The sequence below is a fragment of the Echinops telfairi genome, unplaced genomic scaffold (assembly GCF_000313985.2).
Source record: "Echinops telfairi isolate 266 unplaced genomic scaffold, ASM31398v2 ScPeMD7_31;HRSCAF=116, whole genome shotgun sequence".
Classification (NCBI taxonomy): domain Eukaryota; kingdom Metazoa; phylum Chordata; class Mammalia; order Afrosoricida; family Tenrecidae; genus Echinops; species Echinops telfairi.
In genome coordinates, this window is record NW_022103928.1 from 49,087,453 (window position 1) to 49,099,755 (window position 12,303).

The following is a 12,303-nucleotide window of genomic DNA, read 5'->3' on the forward strand; positions in this document are numbered from 1 at the left end:
GGAGAAAGACTGGGCTTCCTACTCCTGTAAAGAGTTTCAGTCTCAGAAACGCACAGGGACTGTTCTCGCTTGACCTATAGGGTCACTATGAGTCTGTATCTACTTGATGGCGATAAATTTGGGGTTTTTAAAAATTGCATATATCTTACTGCCTTAAAAAGTGTTCTTTCAACTAAGAACTTTTTCCCTTTTCTTTACCTTACTGTACCTCTGAAAAGAGTGTTTGTTAAAGTGCCACATGGGTGCACATGCATGCTCATGCTAACTTATGCTAAATGATTGCATCCTTATTGATCATCTTTTATTTTATATTTATATTTTATCCCCACAGCATAGTTGTATATTAATTGACTCAATATATCTTACTCCTAAATCTTTGGCTCATCCAAGGCATTGAGAATGAATAACGTTGAGTTTTTAAGGCCAAAAAAGTGAAACATTTAAATTTTGATTTGTATTAATAAATACCCTTCCCATGGGTATTTTCTTGAAATGGAAAAAAGTATGAAGGTTCAGATGGAAAAGCAGATAAGCACAGGATGAATATGGGATAGATTTCTAACGGGGTTATCTTCAAATACATTATTTTGTGATTGACTCTTGAAAGTTTTTCTAGGTCTTATTCACCAGAAGTTAATGTTTTTCTTCATAGCATTTCTATAAAGACTTCTCTGATGTTATTGGGGCTCCATTAATGCATCACCAAGCCTGAACTTGATCGACAGAACCAATTTTATGCACTCTAATATGGGAAACATTTTGAGGAATCACTATACAAACTGCATAGGAAGTCATAATTTTATTCTAGTAGACTTACATAATTATGAATTAAGTCTATTTTGGTTAGGGGCAGTGTCATGACATATAAAATGATGATGGCAAAGTCTGGGAGGAAGGTATATTTTGTCTAGATGCTTTGAGAAGGAGCCTGGTGGCACAGGGTTGAGCTCTCGGTTGCTAACCGAAAGGCTGTAAGCGAGACCACACTGGTAACTCTGGGGGAGAAAGAGGTGGCCTTTGGCTCTACTAAAGAAACCCACTGTGGTCCATGTCCTGTGCCCTCTATGATCCTTATGAGTTGGAATCAACTTTAGGGCAGTGGTTTTGGGTTTGGTTTGGGGTTAGATATTAACAGAAAGAGGTTTGTTTTTGGTTTTAGAAACAAAAATCACAATTGCATTCATAGAATAGATAGCAGTGGGACAGATGTGTATGGCGGGGAAAGATAATTCAAATACTACATTGTTGTCAACTTGATTAAAACTGTTGTCGATTTGATCCAGAAAGGAGGTATGCATCAATAGGTCACTTGTCATCGACCTTTGAGGACTACCTAACAAAGAGTCTGACTCCCAGTCCACACTACAAGAATGTGTCATCCTTGAGAAAGACAAATCAGATTTCTTGTTCGTTTTTCTTGCCGACTTACTGATGGGCTTTTTGTGGGGGTGGGCGGGGGGCAATCAAGATAAAAGGAAAGAAAGAAAGAAGGAAGGAAGCAAACTAACCTAGTTTAGTTCCCAGCATCTGAATAGCTCATCAAGCAAAAGGCATTTGTTTATCACATATCTTTTTACAGAATCCTTCTCATAGTTATCTTCCTGAGGTCTGCACTATGTCATTGGTACCCGCTCGTCGGACTTTGCTGTCAATAGTGCCTTTTCAAAGACATCCTATAGGATATTTTAGAATTTTTAAAAAAGAATGGGAAGAATAGAATTTCCTCTTTCATGGTGAAAACTCAACACTGTCTGACTCTTGAAAGCTGCAAAAATAAATGTTGAAAGTCTTTCTGCGGTGGCCACCAGCGGTGCCTCTGCCTCTAGCACACACACCCTGGTCAGGCAGGGCCACATATAACATTTAGTCCTAGAGGCCCAGCGTGTGACGAAGGATGAAATACTGATCTCTGAGAAGTAGGAGGAAAGCTGTAAAGGTCTCGTGACAAAGGCATTTTTCAGCCTTTACTTTTTTATAAGAGTATGATTCCATTTAACCACATACCTATTAGCAGATGACCTTGGTTCATGGCCTCAGGCACTAGTCTAATACTAACAGGAGCAAACAAAAGATCAGAACAGGGCAGTTGTGAGATATTCCGAAAGGATGTCAGAAAATAAAGCAAGGAGAATTAGGAGCGGCTAGACTTTCAACGATTAGCTATTTTAAACACTGAAATGCCATCAAGCAGATGTGAAAGGGTTTAAGGAAATCATTGGCTCGGTTCCCAATCTAAACTAAGATTACATAATCTGTTTTTCACATGGAACACTGTAAAGATGTTCAGTCAGTCATATTTCTTGATTCCAGACCACATCATCTTTATAGTTTTAGTTATCTGAGAACTGGCCTTTTCAAAAAATAAGATTTTGATTCAAATACAGTCTAATATATTCGAGGTTTTTCATAGTCTTATTGGAGTCCTGGTGGGGTAATGGTTACTCATTGGGCTGTGATCTGAATGGTTAGCAGTTCAAAACCACCAGCTGCTCCTTGGGAGAAAGACTGGGCTTCCTACTCCTGTAAAGAGTTTCAGTCTCAGAAACGCACAGGGACTGTTCTCGCTTGACCTATAGGGTCACTATGAGTCTGTATCTACTTGATGGCGATAAATTTGGGGTTTTTAAAAATTGCATATATCTTACTGCCTTAAAAAGTGTTCTTTCAACTAAGAACTTTTTCCCTTTTCTTTACCTTACTGTACCTCTGAAAAGAGTGTTTGTTAAAGTGCCACATGGGTGCACATGCATGCTCATGCTAACTTATGCTAAATGATTGCATCCTTATTGATCATCTTTTATTTTATATTTATATTTTATCCCCACAGCATAGTTGTATATTAATTGACTCAATATATCTTACTCCTAAATCTTTGGCTCATCCAAGGCATTGAGAATGAATAACGTTGAGTTTTTAAGGCCAAAAAAGTGAAACATTTAAATTTTGATTTGTATTAATAAATACCCTTCCCATGGGTATTTTCTTGAAATGGAAAAAAGTATGAAGGTTCAGATGGAAAAGCAGATAAGCACAGGATGAATATGGGATAGATTTCTAACGGGGTTATCTTCAAATACATTATTTTGTGATTGACTCTTGAAAGTTTTTCTAGGTCTTATTCACCAGAAGTTAATGTTTTTCTTCATAGCATTTCTATAAAGACTTCTCTGATGTTATTGGGGCTCCATTAATGCATCACCAAGCCTGAACTTGATCGACAGAACCAATTTTATGCACTCTAATATGGGAAACATTTTGAGGAATCACTATACAAACTGCATAGGAAGTCATAATTTTATTCTAGTAGACTTACATAATTATGAATTAAGTCTATTTTGGTTAGGGGCAGTGTCATGACATATAAAATGATGATGGCAAAGTCTGGGAGGAAGGTATATTTTGTCTAGATGCTTTGAGAAGGAGCCTGGTGGCACAGGGTTGAGCTCTCGGTTGCTAACCGAAAGGCTGTAAGCGAGACCACACTGGTAACTCTGGGGGAGAAAGAGGTGGCCTTTGGCTCTACTAAAGAAACCCACTGTGGTCCATGTCCTGTGCCCTCTATGATCCTTATGAGTTGGAATCAACTTTAGGGCAGTGGTTTTGGGTTTGGTTTGGGGTTAGATATTAACAGAAAGAGGTTTGTTTTTGGTTTTAGAAACAAAAATCACAATTGCATTCATAGAATAGATAGCAGTGGGACAGATGTGTATGGCGGGGAAAGATAATTCAACCAAGGAACAATTTAGGCAAAGACATTGTGCCTGAAAGATGCAAAGCTCAGTTGAGAAAAGGCAACGATGATTCCCAAAGTTCTGAAAAAGACAATCAACATATTATGTGGTTCGACTGGGGTTTTGTTGTGGGGGTGTGTGTGTAAAATTGGGGTCTTTTATAGAATGGAGATATTTAGATTTTTAAGACTTCAGATACTAAGACACTATAAAAAGAGAGTGTCCTACAATTAATCCACCTTAGAGTGGAATTTCTATATGGAAAGGTGAGGAATTTGAGCTATACGGCTTAGGAACATCTTGCTTCTTACTGCTCTCAGTGCTGACTCATGGTCGTGGATTTCTGAGACTGGAACTGTTGAAGGGAGTAGAAAACCCAGTCTTTCTCCCATGAAGCTGCTAGTGATTTTGAACTGCTGACCTTGAGGGTCGCAGCCCACTTCCTAACCATGACACCACCAGGGCTCCTTAGCCTTTATTATTGAGAAACAGCCAAGAAGCAAGGTATTATTAATAATTAAAAACACAACAACAAAACACAGCAAAAAAAAAACCCAAACAAAACACAAAACCACTATCCCGAAGTCAATTTGGATTCATTGCAACACTATAGAACAAAGTAAAAAAGTAGAAATCCCCCTTTTAATTTTCCAAGACCTTAAATCTTTACAGGAGCAGACAGCCTCACTTTTCTCCCTGGAGGCAGACTGCTTGTGGTCAGCAGCCCCCACGGACACCACCACACCTCCAGTGTTCTCTAGTTCTATCCTTTTTTTCTGAGAAACCTGAGACCCTTTGCACAAAATGTAGTTCCTGCTATTTTTTCTATTAATTTCAAGTAGCTCTTGCTTTCACTACTTCTCTGTTACTTGCATTGCCATGTTTACACACTGTGTTTCACAGCCCCAGAAATGGAGGTGTAGAAGGTTTCTCCCAAAGTAATATATCATTCATACATTCAATAATATGCTTACCCAGAAATAGGGCAGGCACTACAAAGACAACGAAGGCACACGGGCCTCTTCTCTCCTAGAACTTACTGATAAATATGTGTGGCAACAGCCATGAACCTACAGTAGTGTGATAGATGGACATTGTCCCAGTGGTGCTTTAAGCTAGCATCTCTAAATCTTTACTGTGCAAATAAGAAGATCTTGTCAAAATGGATATTCTGACTTTAGGTTTGACCCGGAGCCTGAGATCCTGTATTTATAGCAAGCTTTGAGATGATGCTGAGCGTGGCCATGAGGAACAAAGCTTTGATGCACATAACAGACAAATCTAGCATTGATTGAAGAAGCAATAAATGAAGATGACCATGAGGTTAAACTGACACCTCAATGAGTAAGGAGAGTGTAGGCTCTCCATCTGGACATGATTTCCTTGCTGCTTATAAAATATATTACATATACATATATATAATACATATATATATATAATGAGGTGTCCCTACATCAGGGAAAGACTTGATAAAGGTAACAATAATAAGGTGAATGAGAAGGATCTTTAATATCTTTAGCAGCAAGAGACCTAGTCCCTGTAGGATTGCAGTGCATTTTGTATTGTGAGTTATATTATGTTCCAGTGGTGTGAACCGCTGTATAATACAATGTAGTGTTCGGGGCAGAGTTTATGACAGCTTCGTCATTAGTCTTCCCATCCAGCCTCAACGTTTAATGGCAGCCTTCTCTCTCTGACCGACCTGTCACACATATCAATCCTTACTGTCCAAGCTGATTGTGGTCTTATATTCTCTCTAACTCATTTTATCCTTAGCCGATAGCCCTATGAATGAACACAAATTAATTTCTGTTTCACAGTAATCTGAAAAACACAATTAGCACTTCTTTTGTATACCTAAATTCCCAGTATACATATTGCTGTATTTTACACCAAGAATTAATGTTGCATTTATTTATTTAGCAAATTATACAATAGTTCAATCATCTCAAAAAGGGGTATGCAATCATCACCACAATCAAGGAATCCTTTCTGCCTTCTTGCACTCACTGATGCTGAATTCCCACTTCCCCCACCTTCCTTTTCACTGGACCGCCGGAGTCCTGAACCCAGCTGCTGTCTTCATCAGCCCACTCATCCCACTTTCCTTATGCAGAAAAGGACACAGAGCAACAGCAAACAAGGAACAAGGACCTAGCCACGGTAACGATATGAAACAGAGAAATCCCCCAATCGAAGAGAAGCCAGAGAATATTGAAAACAGGAAACATTCACACGAAGTCAAAGGGAGATCAGATGAGCAGGTGTTACATGCCAGCCTAAGTAGAGTTGCTAAAAGCCACTTTACAGAGCTGTGGGTCTGCTACCAGGGATGTCTGTGACTGTCCCCAGTCTATGTGCATTGGGCATTCACTGCTGCATGATTGTGTGTCAACTATAGACACTCCTGGCTAGAACTGGAACCAAACCTGTCAATCAAGTGGTAGATGGATGGCACCTCATTGGGGGTGTGGCCGTTTGTAAGAGAGTGAGTGACTCTGGGAATTGCCTTTCTCTCTCTCTCTCTCTCTCTACCACTTTGCCTTTTCCCTTGCTTGGACTTCAGTGGGACTCTTAGTCTGCTTCCAGGGGTGACCTCCTAAGGGCCATCTGACCCCGAGAGCTGCCAGAGCCCTGTCATGCTTCCACAGACCCTGAATCCACAGCCGCCAGCCTGTGATTGTCCGTTTCCCAGGCCTCCGTTAGGCATCCTCGGTGTGCAGCTATATATATCTGAAGCGGGATGTATGGGTGGGTCTGTTCCCTTAGGTGCCTGGGTTTTCTTGGCCTATGACGGCATCTGTGATAGACTTCCCCAAAAGTCCACTGACCACACAGGGTTCCCACATGCCCACCAGTTGTGGGGCTTGGATACGTGGGTTGGGATAGCCTTGTTCTTGGGGAGGTAGGTGCTCTGGAGCAGCCCAGACCACCTATCAGTGGTAGGAGAGAGATACCGGTGAGTTCCCAAAGAAGGGAGTCTGGGTGGGCTGGGTGCGGTCACCCTGGGTCTGTCTGGGAGGTCTGCCAGGCTGCAGGGGCTTGGGCCCATGGGAAAAGGTGCGGTGGGAACCAAAATGGGAAATAAATCAATGTACAATAAAATAAAAGTAAATGCAAGAGCTGAGGAGCAAAAAATACATATACATACCAGTAGTCTGGTGGTGGTGGTGTAGGGGGGTGCTGCTCTCTCATAGGCTCCCATGCCACAGAGAGGGGGGCAGGGAGGGGGCAGGAGTGCTGAGAGGAAGGAGGTGTAGGGCAGCTGGGGGTCTACAGAGTGGCAAACACTGTTGCTTGGACTGTGAGGAAGTCTAAGCTAGGTTGTGCACACAGGCTATGCTCCAGGTAAGGGTGCCGGGGCCCAGCGAGGGGCGGGGTTTAGCTGGGGGCTCAGTGGACCTTGTGACAGCTGAGCTCCTGCTGGAGGTGGAGAGCCAAGCACTTCCAGGTCGCCGATGGGCAGGGAGAGTCAGAAAGGCTGTTTTTGTTGCTGAACTCTGAAAAAGAAGAAACAAAAAACAAACAGAAAAACTCAGTGCGCGTAGCTTGCAGGTGAAACATCTGGGTTCAAGAAGCAGGAACCCGCTCGTGCCAGGACTGCAGGGGTGCCCCTCCTGTGATTAAGACAGGGGGCCTGTCATCCCGAATCACGTCCTCAGAGCCTATCATGTAGCCTCTTGGGAGTAAGAATCATTTTCTAAGTTCGTTTTATTTTAGGTATTGAAAGTCAACAATAGGTCTGAAGAAAGCAATTGGGTTCAAAGATAAACATGTGTGCTTTACTCAGTAAAACCCACATATAGACTAATGGCCTACAAAATATATAACATAACAGATAAGGAATAATATCGTGTAGAAAAAGGAAAAAGGCAAATTATAAAGAAAATGTCCTGGATGTTTGCAAATGTTACTCCATCCCCAATGTAGGATGGGGTTTCCCGGCTAATTATAAGGCTTTCTCTGGTGGGTTCATGAGAAGTAGACTGGCGGGTCCTGGATTGTCTCCAACTGGCAGCTCTGCTGAAACCTCCTACCATGGGTGGACGTGCTGGCCTTTGAAGTGCCTGTGGCATAGCTTCCAGCAGTACAGCAGTACACAAGGCACCAAAATACGACAAAAGAGCACTTACTGTATGGTTTGAAATCAGGAAAGGTATGCATTACCATACTTATTTAATGGGGACGCTGATCAAATCCAAGGAGCTGGGCTCTATGAAGAAATATCTGTCGTCGAGATTAGAGGAAATTCATCAACAACCTGTGATGTGCAGGTGGCACCATCGTGCTTGCTGAGCATGAGGGGATTCGAGACACTCGCTAACCGAGAGCAAAGACTAAAGGGTTGAGTAGGGTTTCTCCCTAAAGGAAAGCAAGCATCCTGACTACTGCACACTAGGCAGAAGCATGACACATAGAGAAAAGATCGACGTTTTCAAATACCTCGTTTTACTCCCAAAATCAATACCCACGGAAGTGCAATCAATAGATCAATTGATATTTTGCATTGGACAACCCTGCTGCACAAGACCTCTGTGAAGTATTCAAAAGCGAGGGGGTCACCTTGAAATCCAAGGTGTGCTTGATGGAAGGCGCAGTCGCCTCCATTCCCCTCTATGAATGGGCAAGCCAGGCAATTCATCCTGAAGTCCAGAGAAGAATTGGTGCTGTTCCTTTAAGTGCTGGCAAAGAGTATTGGGAATATCATGAATTGTCAGGTGAATAAACAAGTCTACCTTGGGATAAGTACCCACAGGATGTCTCCTGGAAGCTAGGATGGTGAGACTTCATATCATGTCGTTTAGGCATGCTCAGGAAGAAGCAATCTCTGAAGAGAGGCATCCGTGCAAACAAGGAACCCCCTCAATGGCATGGACTGCCACAATGGCTGCCACCATGGGCTCAAGGCTGGCCGTGGCTGTGAGCATCCGCAGGACTGGGCAGTGCTACATTCTATGTTAAATACACTTGCCTTGAGTCGGCAGGCACATGGCAACATCTAACCACAATAACGACAACGTGTGGCCAAACCGTTACTGGAATGAAGCCGATGAGGTGAATTTTCATTTTTTGTAGGCTTTATGAACCTATCCTTAATTCATCATACAATAACTTTATTACCTCTTGACTGATTATGTGATCATTTTAATTTTAGCCAGCATGACAGGTTTTCCAATGACTGTGCTGTTTCCAGATGAAACATTGAAAATCCATTGGGATTTATCATTAGAATGTGTTCTCCCAAATAAGGTTTACTTTTTCCTGTGTGTACAGCATGAGAGCAGTTATTTGTCCTTATTAATTACTTTTTTTGGTTGTCATATTTGGATGATTTAAAGAATAACTTTTAAATGTCAAAATTGAAAATTATTGTGCCTCAGAAAATAGAGCATAATTGGCTAGGTGCTAGCAATTTTTTTTCCTTCCTGGAATGGATTCAGAAAGCTTGTTAGCTGATGGGACACATGTTCTGAGTAGATGAGTACTTTTTACTGAATTGAGAATTGTGTTCCCCCAAATGCTGTATTTTGAGCCATATCTAAGTCAAAATGAATTATCAACCTACTTTACTACAATACATTTACCTTTTAAATGTCTATTGATTGGTTAAGTGCTTCAACTTGTAAAAAAGTTAACCTCCTTCCAGCTTCTAAGTGATGATAGCTAGTATGAAATTTATTCTCATTTCAAAGCCAAGGGAGATATTATTGTTTTTAATTAAAGTAGGTGGATACAGGAGAGGGGAAATAATTTATAAAAATTTGTTTGAAATTGCAAAGCAGGTGTATGGGTAGAACGAGCTTCCAGAAGCATTTTGTCTTTTTCTTTTCCCCAACCTTTCTGCTCCACCGGCTGCCCTGGCTCATCAGGATGCTGTGGATATAGAAGAAGAAACAGGTTTTCTCCCGTTTTACAAGGACCTGGTTTCAAAATATCCAGTGGCAAAAATCCAGTCATAAAGTACTTGTTGGGCAGGTCTGTACAGGAGTAATACTGGTAAGGGGAGTGTAAGCAGTCTTAGCAAGGAGGCAGGATAACTTAGAATGTATGCATTGGAATTTGTCCCTTTTCAATCTCATACAAGGTAACATAGACTAGAACATACGTGAGGCAAGGAAGATTATGTGTAGGTGAAGCAGGCAAGATTGTTCAAGGACTGGCCCTTTGGAGTTCACCATCTCCACACCTCAACAAACCAGTTTGTACCGTGAACGTATAATGTAGCTAATGTTTATTTTGACCCATAGCCACTACAAAATCCCTAAAGTTTGTCTAGGACCTTAACAAATCTTGCCTGTGTGCTGTGCTCTGTATTTATAGAGGGAAAGTCAGGGAGCCACAGAGGACAGAATTGTTTGTTCTCTGTCCCCCAACACCATCCCAGTGCAGAAACCGCATGGAAAACCATGGATTTGTCACCTCTCAGAGACTGCAGGTTAGCAACGTGCTGGACTTCCCTTCACTGCATCCCCACACACCTGGAGCCCTTGCTCAAAAACTCAGACTGTATTCTAATATGCCAAATACCCAATCACACATAGGACTCTCATTCACAATTTATTTCCATTGTAGTTTGTAGTTGCTGTCAAGGTAGCCCTCATGGAAGACCCCGTAGCTGATGGGATAAAACACTGTCCAGTTACCTGATAGAGCAGGGATGCAAAGGGTTTGGAACTTTGACTAATTTTTTGAAGTGTAGCTTCAGCTATTTCTTCCTAACCCATCTGAATTAGGCAGTTCTGCTGAAACCTGTCCAACATTATAGCAACATACAAGTTTCTGCTGATATTTGGGGGGGGGTGCTGTACATCACTACCGTGTTTAGGAATCTAACATAGGTCCCCAGCATGTTGTTGTTGTTGTTGTTAGGTGCCACTGAGTCTGTTCTGACTCATAGAGAGCTGATGTCCAACAGAACAAAGCACTTCTGCATCCTGGGCCATCCTCAGAACGGTTTGATGGTCCCCAGCTTAGACGGTGAGAAACCTACCAGTGACTTCATCCGAACTTCTTACCCTAAATTATTTGTGGAATATATTTCAAGATTTTTTTCTGAAGTGGATTTCCTACTGGAAGCATCACCTACTGGTGACACTTTCCTACTGGAAGCATCACCTACTGGTGACACTTTCCTACTGGTAGCATCACCAGCTACTTGGCGGGAGAAAGATCGGGCTTTCTATTCCTCCAAGAAGTACAGTCTCAGAAACTCACAGGGGCAGTTCTACCATGCCCTGCTAGGAGTTAGAATCAAATCAATCGCAGTGAGTTGAGTTTAGTTTTATTTGGAGTGGGGGGGAAGGGGCTCTTGTTTGTTTTGTTTTTAATATTAGAGAATAAGGAGACTTGGTGGTGTAGTGCTTAGAGTGCTCACTTGCTAACCAGAAGGTTCTCAGGTAGAAAGCACCAGTCACTCTTTGGGAGAAAGCTCTTCCATAGAGATTTACAACCATGGAAATGTCACAGAGCAGTTTCCTCTGTCCACCAGGGCACCTAGGACATAGAATCATTGGTTTGATTTAGCATTAGAGAACAAAGAAAAACAGCAAATCTCATGAATGCAAAGGCTGGCATCAGTGCATATCAATTTCCCTTTCCAGTTAAAAAATGGTGCTCTTCAAAAATGGAAAATGCAATAGAAACAGCTCCATTTAGGGGTTAATCTTAATGTATTAATAAAAAATGTAATCTGTGAAATCCAATAAAAAGAACACAGACTCATAAAGCTACTGAAATGATGGTCACACAAAGCATTTCAAATCTTCAGAAAAACATTAGAACTAATGCCCAATTAATTATTAGCACATTCATGCAAGGTAAGTTTTATAAAGATGCAATGCAGGGAAATTGAGCAACATGCCCAAGGCTATCAGCAGAACTATTTTCTAAGTCTAAGCCTTTCTAAAGCTTAGGGATCGGTATGCATGTTCTCTCTGAGCATGTGATAAAATGAAACTCCATAAAAGGTGATTATAACATGAATAACTGATGTTTTAGCTATTTGTCATAAAATCACAAATAAAATCTATCACCCATAAAGAGGTTTTATTGGAGTAAGACTTCTGACACTGATGTATTTGCCTGGGGTGATATTATAAAGCATGACTTTGGCACTCTGGGATTTAGTAGCACGTGAAATACAATAACCTTCCTCCAGTGAAGGGATGGGAGTGTTTGATTATTTATACACAGTGAAATTTACTTACCCAAGCAGGAAAGCCTCCAACCAGGCTCCTTTCCAAGGACTTGGGACAGAGGTGGGTCTCATTGACAGCTCATCATAAAGTGCTTGTTGGGTCAGGTCTGCTCACGATACTGGCAATGACAGTAGAAGCAGTTTTAAAAATTGGATTATGGGGCAGAATAAGGTAATATTTATGCACTGGCATTTGCCAAATTGATACCTCATGAAACATAGCATTTTTTTTTGGGGGGGGGGACAAGCAAGAATACTTGAAACAAGGGAGATAATTAGCAGACAAAGTAGGCAAAAATCCTTAAGAATTATAAGGAATGGTCCTATAAATCTCCACTCAACACCTCACCCCACTAGCTACTAATATGAAAGTGT